Source organism: Saccopteryx leptura, chromosome 6, assembly GCF_036850995.1.
Source record: "Saccopteryx leptura isolate mSacLep1 chromosome 6, mSacLep1_pri_phased_curated, whole genome shotgun sequence".
NCBI lineage: Eukaryota > Metazoa > Chordata > Mammalia > Chiroptera > Emballonuridae > Saccopteryx > Saccopteryx leptura.
In genome coordinates this window covers 41,413,239-41,422,925 of record NC_089508.1, presented here as the reverse complement: position 1 = coordinate 41,422,925, position 9,687 = coordinate 41,413,239, and the positions used below count along the sequence as shown (strand labels likewise).

Genomic DNA, 9,687 nt, shown 5'->3' with positions numbered 1-9,687 from the left:
GCTTAAGCAAGGAGTTACTCAGTCTGCTGTAGCCTCACAGTCAAGGCACATATGAGAAAGCAATCAATGAATAACTAAAGTGCCACAACGAAAAACTGATGATTGATACTTCTCATCTCTCTCCATTCTTGTCTGTCTGTCCCTATCTATCTCTCTCTCTGACTCTCTCTCTGTAAAAAAAAGAGAGAGAGAGAGAGAGAGAGAGAGAGATAAAATGGAAGAAAAAAAAAGTAATAATAGTCAGTGTAATTTATGTCACTCACAAATAGCTGAATATACAGAGAGAAACACAGGTCTGCGTGCCGGGGAGGAGCTCTGAGTCTGGACCCAGCATGACCACAGTCCTCTGTGAGCACGTCTAGTGACCACTGGGACTTCTGTTGCTTCACAGACCTAAGCAATGATTAAAGTAATGATTTTCAAATAGTTTTAAAAAAATCAATCTTATATATTATTTAAAAATTGAACTTTATTTTAGGATATTTTTATCTTAATTTTTTTTGTTATTTATTAATTTTAGAGAGAGAGGATGGAGGAGAGAGACAAAAACATCGATCTGTTCCTGTGTGTGCCCTGAGAGGGGATCAAACCGGCAACCTCAGCGCTTTGGGACAATGCTCTAAGCGAGGGAGCTATCCAGCCAGGGCTAGGATAGTTTTGATTTACAGAAAAATTATGAAGATAGTGGAGAGTTCCCGTATATAACACAACTACTTTCTCCTATTGTTAACATTTTGCATTAGTAGAGTATGTTTATCAGAATTAATGACTCAATATCATGATCATTAACCAAAGTCCACCTTTTATTCAGATTTCCTTTGTTTTTCTCAAATATCCTTTTTCAATTCCAAGATTTCATCCAGGATACCGCATTACATTTAGTCATCATGTCTCCTTAGGGTCCTCTTGACTGGGATAGTATTTCAGGCTTTTCTTGTTCTGATAACTCTAACAGTTTTAAAGAGCTCTGGTCAGGTATTTGGTAGGATGTTCCTCACTTGAGTTTGTCTGATTATTTTTTCAACTTTACTGTGGCATAATTGACAAATAAATAAATTTCTAAATATATGTTGTATAAAAATGAATAAAACTGAAGGTGTTCTAATTTATAATTAGGGAGGGGAAGAGTACAAAAATTTGTCCACTAAAGTTTAACTCCAAACTCCCTCCACTTCCTATCTTTGACATTTTAGGCAAGTTATTGAATCTCTTTCATCCTCAGTTTCCTCATCTATAAAATGGGCACAATAATAATATTTACTTCATAGAGTGGTTGTGAAGATAGATATCCAAATCAATGTAAAATGCTTAGAACAACACCTGGTACATAGAACCATTGTTTCACGTTGTGATTTTTTTTATTGAAAGAACCACTTTGCTAATTGATCTCTAAAGTCTCCTGGTCCCCAAATTCTAGTGTTTTTTTCTTTTTAACTGCAGTACTTAATTTTTTTTCACAGTGACATTTTTCTGGGGCCTAATGGGCCTAATGTTCTCACATGACAATTGAAAACCAAAATTTGTTATCATCTCTTAAAGAATTGAGAATTCTTTATACAAAAAAGCTTACATTATTATACAAAAAATCTTATATAAATTAAAAGGATGAATATGTTTACAGGTAGAAATGCAAACTGTTTTCCAACTCAAGGCAGGTAACAATCCAGTTCTTCCAGGAATCATCAGTTAAGAGAAGAAAATGGTCCTAATGCTCAGACCTTCCCATCCCATCAGACTGGAGGAACAGAAATGACAACTGGTGGTCCAGAACTAGAGAAATCTTGGAAGACGCAGCTCCCACATGCTCATACCCTGCACATAGCAGGAATACGCAGTCTTACCAGTTCTCATCAAACCACTGGACTTCTGTTACAGAAACATGTTCTCGTATTGGCCACCAAGTGACTGACCACATGTACAGGGGTTTAAACCAAAGACATGTACAGGGTATTCAATATGTACCAAGGGAGCAGTTAACTTCAATACAAGGTCAAAATCAGCAACCAGTTCTACAATCCAGCGTTGAAATAAGATACAAGCTTCAAGGATAATTTCTTTTCAAAGGTGTCTTCCGGTTTCATGAGGCCAGCATGAGGTGTATACATTTGCTGGGGCAAACTTGATTAACTCAGGCAGCAAATGCTATGCATCTTCCCACAATCCATTTAGAAGCAGCTGTAGTGGCCGAAAGAGGGGCCTGACTCATTGTACTTCCACTTGCTGATCCACATCTGCTGGAAGCGAGGCCAGGACAGAACCACCATCCACACTGAGTACTTGTGCTCTAGCAAAGCAATGATGTTGATCTTCATTATGCTGGGGGTCAGGGCCATGATCTCCTTCTGCATCCTATGGGTGATGCCTGGGTACATGGTGGTCCCACTAGACAGCACCATGTTGGCATACAGGTCCTTCCAGATGCCGATTCAACTCATGATGGAGTTGAATGTGGTCTCATGGATGCTGCAGGACTCCATACCCAGGAAGGAGGGGTTGAAGAGTGCCTGTGGACACCAGAACCACTCGTTGCTGATGGTGATCACCTGCCCGTCAGGCAGCTTGCAGCTCTCCTCCAGGGAAGAGGAGGATGCCACAGAGGCCATATCCTACTTGAAGTCCACAGCAACATAGCAGAGCTTCTCCTCAGTGTCACACACAATTTCCCATTCGGCAGTGGTGGTAAAGCTGTGGCCGCACTCCATGAGGATCTTCATGAGGTAGTTGATCAGGCGCTGGCCAGCCAGGTCCAAATGCAGGATGGTGTGGGAGAAGGCATAGCCCTCACAGATGGGCAGTGTGGATGATCCCATCCCCAGAGCCCGTAACAACACCAGTGTTGCAGCCAGAGTCATGTAGGGACAGCACAGCCTGGATGGCCACATACATGGCTGGAGTGTTGAAGGTCTTGAACCTGATCTGAGTCATCTTATCAGAGTTGGCCTTGGGGTTCAAGGGGCCCTCAGTCAGAAGCACCAGGTACTCCTCAGGGGCCGTACTTAGCTCGTTGTAGGAGGTGTGGTGCCAGATCTTCTCCATGTTGTCCCAGTTGGTGATGATGTTGTGCTTGTGGAGTAATTGAGGGTCAGGATGCCATACTCACTCTGGGTCTTATTGCCAACATAGCTGTCCTTCTGCCCCATGCCCACCATCTCGCCCTAGTGTTGGGGCACTTGATGATGGAAGGGAACATAGCCTAGGAGGGCGTCATCCCCAGCAAAGCCAGCTTTGTACATGCCAGAGCCATTGTCAGTAACAATCACGGAGATCTGATATCTTCTTTCATGATGATATTATTGACTATCGTCCTTGTGTTGTCTATTACATCCCTGTGACTTATGTATATATTTTATTACTGGAAGTTTGTAGCTCTTATTTGCTAACTTTATGTTTTAAGTCCTAGCAAACACTGTTAACTGTGGGTCTGTCACTATTGTGTTCTTTTTCTCAGTGGGGATTAGTCTCTGGAAGGTTGAAATAAAAATGTTTCGGAAGTGACACCAAAGAAAATAAATATAGGCTCTCTTAATTATCCCTATTTGTTGTGAAAAGGTCCAACAAATAGTGACTAACACCTGCACAGAGAACCTGCTTTCCTTGACGTCATGCACTGTGTTATTTATTTTATCTTGAAAACAGCAGTGTCTATACCATGGTGCATATTGCTGAAGAGTTTAATTAACTGATGTCTCCTGATTCCATCAGGCCCTCTGGGTCCTCGACCCCTGACCTTTTTGGCTCCAGGACGGCTGCAGGTACAGATCTATTTGCCTGTCAGGCAGTTGGTATTGAGTCTCCTCTGCTGTGCTCCTGCCCCCTTTTCAGTAAACAATACATTCTAATATAAAGTAGATGGGATGATAGCTTATCAGGGAAACTGCCAAGACCCTAGAATCTCTGTCTCCTTGGAAAATTACTAAGTCACATTTAATACTATAGGCATCAACTTCCTGAGTCCCAGAATTAGCTTGCTCTTTCGGTATTAAGCAGCTACTGCTGATATGATCTGGGTTTAAAGGCAGAAAAGAAATGAGGATTTCTATTCTACTGTCTTAAAATAAACAGAGGCAAATCTGTTGGAGAAATTAATCACATTTTAAAATTCATAAGGATGTGAAAATAAGCACAAATAGATAACTGTGAATGCAGAGAGGATATATATATATATATGCCTTTGGCATAAATTCTTCATTAAATAAGAATTAGAGTAGATGCTAAGAAGACTCAAGATGTTATACATACCCAATCTTGAAAAGTTAATTATAATTTAAAAATAATTCAGTAGAGTGGCTAAGAGTGGCTTTCAAAGCAGGCTGCCAGAGTTGGAATCTCAGCTGCACCATTAATTAGTCATGTGATTCAGAACATGCTGCTTCACTCACTGTGATTTCACTTCTACATCTGTGCCTATTGCTGTATAACAAACTACCTCAATATTTAGTGCTCTACAGCAATGACCCTCTTATTAAATTTCATGATTTCGTGAGTCTCGAATTTAGGCAGGACTCTGGGCAATTCTCCATGTGGCGGTGACGGAGTCGTGTGGTGGTTTTCATTTGGCAGCTGTTCTGGTCTAGATGGCCCAAGAAGAATTCCCTCATTGTCTGGTCTGGCACCTTGATGTGATGGTCCAAGGCTCAGATCAGCTGTGCCCCTCTCCCTTGCTGAGTGACTCTCCATGCGGCGTCTCCTACAGGGTAGCTGGGCTTCTTACAGTGGTAGCCCAGGGCTCTGAAAGGGAGTATATGAGAGACAAGAAAGGGCAACTCTTGAGGTTGGGCCTGGAAACTGTCACTGCATTACTCACTCCTCAAACACTACTGGCCAAAGCGGTCACGTGGCCCACCTAGATTTAAGGGAGGGACTTCAACCTCACTGTGCAATGGGAGGAGTGTCAAAGAATTTGTGGCCCTTTATAATTAACCACAGTAGGTGATTATAACTGTTCTAATTTAAAAAAGTAAGTGCAAGGATTAAAACAATATATATGCAAAGAGCTTAATAGCACCTATGACAGACTACATGTTCTGTTAGATGTTATAACATACGTCCATATATACTATGCCACACGCAAATGTATATATGTATAATTTTATTTATAGAATTTATAAAATATATTGTTTTTATTATCTGACATGTACATAGGCTATAGATGTGTATATAATAATCATGTTTTATCTATGTCTCATTACATGTATATAATTGCTGAAATGGTGACCAATGTGGCTATTCGTAATCCTTAAATTGTTTCAGATTTCAAGCTTCTTAGTATTTGCATGGTGAAGCACTTTCCTTACTGCAAGAAATACAAGGCTGTCTGCAGGGAAAGTTCTTTTTATCTAGGTGTTATCTTTTAAATACAACTAAATATCACTAAACACGGGAGCAACTGGTGTGCTTCTGTGTGCTGACTCCTGAGTGGCTGGTGGCGCTCAGCCCGTTAGCCTTGGAGAGAAGAGCCAGAACGTCAGGCGGTATGTTTCACAGAGAACAGGGAACATGGGGGATGACTCTTTACTCTAGGAAGCATAGTTTTATGCTTTCAAGTCTGAACACTAAGAAGACACAGTGTGATCAACAGTAGAGAGTAAGCTTCCACGACAGAAGACCGGGAGAAAGAAGGTGGTGGCTCCCTAAGAAGAAAGATTTTCAAGTACAAAACAGGGTCATGCGTGAAAAGGCTACCGGGACAAGTGTGTCCAAGTGCTATATGGAAGCAAAGGATCTAGAAAATAAATGGAAAATCCTGCGCATAGAAATACCAGAGGCAGCCCATGCTTAAAGGGAGAAAGGGTTAAACCAAAGAATGGGGACAAAGAACCTTAAGAGGCTTCAGAAAGCATAACTGCCCCGCCAGAGAGATGCTGCTCCAACGTGTGACATTAACAAAGCTATCAGCCTAATGTTTCCGCGCGTGAGATGGAGCGCTTACCGACAGGAGGGTAGCGGGAGGGAGAAACTCAGTCAGGTTTAGGCAGCAACTACAGCAGGATATAATTTTTTTCCCCTTAACCCTTTGAGTAGTGAGTGTTTTTTCATGCTTGCTGACCCCCTGGGAATGAGTTTTTCTTCCAAAAAATGAAATTAGTTCCAGTTCCAGTTTTATTAACTTAAAATCATGTTTGTTTGATAACCAATTTATGGAAACAAGAAGAACATGCATTTGCCTTTTTTTTTTTTAATGTTGCCTTACACATTTTTAAAATAAATCGATCGTTCTCTGGATGGTCAGGAGGCACGAGGACGTACATGAACGTTTGTACTACTCAAAGGGTTAAAGTTGAACTTGAAAGCACCAACCTAAAAAGTTATTTCAAACAGTAGCAATTCTCCATTTTTCACACCTGACTCATCCAGGTGAGTTTGGCTTAACTATGACCATGCTGATGTAAGAGCCATTCAAAATTATCCTAGAAAACAACGCATGGAAAAGTCGTGGGTTAGAGCTTACAGACGTGCGTGGTCCATGAGCAATGCGTGCTCTGTGTCCTGCTGGGTCAGATGTCCGGGCCTGCGCTCCTCTCTGGCTTCCCCGAGGCCCTGCCTGATCGCTGGGACTTCCGTTCCTGCATTTACTCCTGATAGTTAATAGATAGTAGGTCTTCATTTCTGCCAACTGTGTTCATGATCTGATTGCTTTATTCATTTTATTTTCCATTTGGGTTGTCAGGTTTATTTCCTAATTTATTTATAGGAACTCTTTGTAACTGAAGGAAATTGGCCCTTTTTATATGTACATACATGGTGGGGCAAAAGTAGGTATACAGTTGTTTGTATAGAAAATAATACAATAATAAATAAATACTAATACAAGAATAAACTCTGTGTTTTGCATACTCACAATTGTAAACCTATTTTGCCCCACCCTGTATGTTGCAAATATGTTCCTAGTTTGTCATCATTTGACTTTATGATGTATTTTTTTTCCAAACAGATGTTTGGATAGATTTGACCACATAAACATTTTAATTTCCTTTATGGTCTCTGAGCTTTATATACATTGCCTAGAAATCATTTCTTATTCTATGATTATGACTATAAATAAATTTATCTATGTTTTCTTTTATTCCTATAATAGATTTATTTGGACAAAAATCACTGATTAATTTGATTTTAGAATTTCAGTTGTAAAAAAATCTCTGATTAATTTGGATTTACTTGTAAACATTGGGGAAGACATTTTTTGAAATGGTTAGCTAGTTTTCATATTGTAACTTACAGATTAATTCATTTTCCTATACTGATTTGAATATTCTAAATTCCCATTTGAAGTAGAATCTATTTCTGGGTTCACTATTTTATCCTTTGATCTCATTCCCTCTGCAGCACCAAACTGTTTTTAATTATTGTAGTTCCATAACACATTTTATTATCTGGGAGGGCTCATCGCTTTCCTGTACAGAAACAAGACCCAAGTAATACGATATAATGGAAGAAACAATCTCATTTGTAATATTAATAAAAACTTTTGGAACAAACTTAACAGAAAATATGCAGACTCCTATAAAGAAAAAATATAAAATTATACTGAGAACATAAGAGAGAGTGTCAAGACGTGCCTTGATCTTAGATGCAAAAATCTCAGCAGTGTGAAACTATCTGTTCTCCTTCAATAAATCCATAAATTTAACACAATGCCAATTAAAATACTCACAGGATTTTGAGGAAAACTAACAAATTGGTGCCGATGGTCTCCCAGAAGAACAAGCATTCAAGAAGGGCCACAAAATTCCTCTTCATTTTTATCATCTTATTAATGTTCTCTATTTTCCTCATTTAGGCTTTTAAAGACTTACAGAGGTGACTCATGCTTGCAGTGAAATGACTCAAACATTACAGAGGCATAAAAACCTGAGCAGCTGATGGTGACAAAGAGCTCAAGGTGCCAGGCCCTGTTCCGAGTGTTATTTAGATGACATGGTCAGGATCTGATTTCATCCTCATGACAGCCTTATCAGGCTAGCATTCTTATTTTACAGAGGGGTAAACAGGCACAGAGAGGTCGGGTAAGTAGCCCAAGGTTACTTACGTGGTAGTCCTCCAGACCCTGAGTGTTTAACCAGCATACCATTTTGCCTTCCTGTAGGTAAATAATAAAAAAGGAAAAGTCCCTCCCACACCCTAGCCCCATTTCCTAGACTCTTTTTTGTGTGTCTGGTTCGTTTATGTACCTATAATCATATAAAATATTCTCATAAAATAGGGCAATTTAATATACACAATGTTCTGTGCTTTGTCACTAAGCACCACATAAAGGGTTTCTCCGTGTCAGCACATAGAGAACCACTACATCCTTTTTAGTAGTCGTTCAGGATATGGATGCACCCATAATTTATTTAACTAACATCCTTTATTGATGGGCACATAGGATGTGACCTCAAATTGTTAGCATGTTTCCTCTTTCTTCAAGCAGCTATTATTAACCCTCATTATTTCATTGTGGAGCTCATTTCAATCTCTCTCATGTTTCATTGAAGGCAGGATCCTGGACATTCTCAGTTGTCTTGGAAGAACCCAGCAGGGAGTCTGCTGGACCCAACAGTCTTTTCCCTCCAACAAATAGTATGACAATGTAGCTCATGTTTTTTGAGCTGTGTTTGTTAAACAAATTATTTGAGAGCTGTCCTTTCCTTTATGGATTCTCAAATGTTATTTCACATCTCTATCTCCTTTTTCTTTTTGCATTTGGAACAGTTTCTCAAAGACATTTTATGTACTAATCTGCAGTTTCTCTTTCAGTGCTGTTTGCTGGTTTTAATCTTTTAAGGTTATCATAAATAATTAATCATTGTCATGAACATTTACGGATTCTTCCCCATGAGGCCCTGTGTTAAAAGCTTCATACTCATTATCTCATTTCAGTTCTCATAACAGCCCAGGCTAGAGGAGGTGATATAAGTACGAAAACTCCCCTTTCTCCAATGTTAGATAGGAAGAGAAACTGAGGCATGGGGGGAAGTTAGGCAACTTGCCTTAAAAAGAAAACAAAGCAAAAAAAACAACAAAACAAAACAAACAAACGAAAAAAGCAAACAAAAATCAGAATGTTGCCTAAGATGTGGTTCTGGGACTAGTACCCTGCGTTTCTAACTTTTAAATCCAACCTAACTTCTATCCTTTTTCTGGTAAGCCATCCCTGCTTTCTCTGCTTTTCATAGGAAGAAATTTCACTTCCTTGATCTCCTTTTTCTCCTCTCATTACCTTGACGTCGTAGCAAACATTTCTCCTTTGGTCATTTATTTGTTTTCTTGGCTTTAACTTCCATCCTTTTCCTCTTTCTCTGTGCATTTCATTAGCCATTCCCACAGCTGGGAGCATTTATTTGTTTTTAAGAAAGACTTTGGCTTTCTTCCTTTGCGTTTTCTTTGTATTGTTTTTTAAACATGTCCTGCCATTCTCTTATCCTTTCCAAAGCCGGGGCGGCTTTCATCAGCTTGATCATTCCTCTTACATATTTATTTCTTCTTGTTTGAAGATAATTTGATCATCTGCCATATACCTCTGTAAAATATCCTTCATTTTGATAAATTATTTTCAGTGATTTCCTTATCATTAATAAAGAGGCTTTAGTCCTTTCATAGCTCTTAAGCTCCCTTGGACCCGTGCCTTTTTGCGGGACCGTTAGCATGTGTGCTAAATTAGTAACCTTTACGTTCTCTGTTCTTATGGAGGGATTCTAAATGGTTGGA

The 9,687-nt window shown here is 39.5% G+C and overlaps 1 pseudogene; it reads right to left on the bottom strand.

Annotated features, from left to right (window-relative positions):
• Nucleotides 1-2,165: 2,165 nt before the first annotated feature.
• On the bottom strand, nucleotides 2,166-3,164 carry LOC136377044 (actin, cytoplasmic 2-like; annotated as a pseudogene).
• Nucleotides 3,165-9,687: the final 6,523 nt, after the last annotated feature.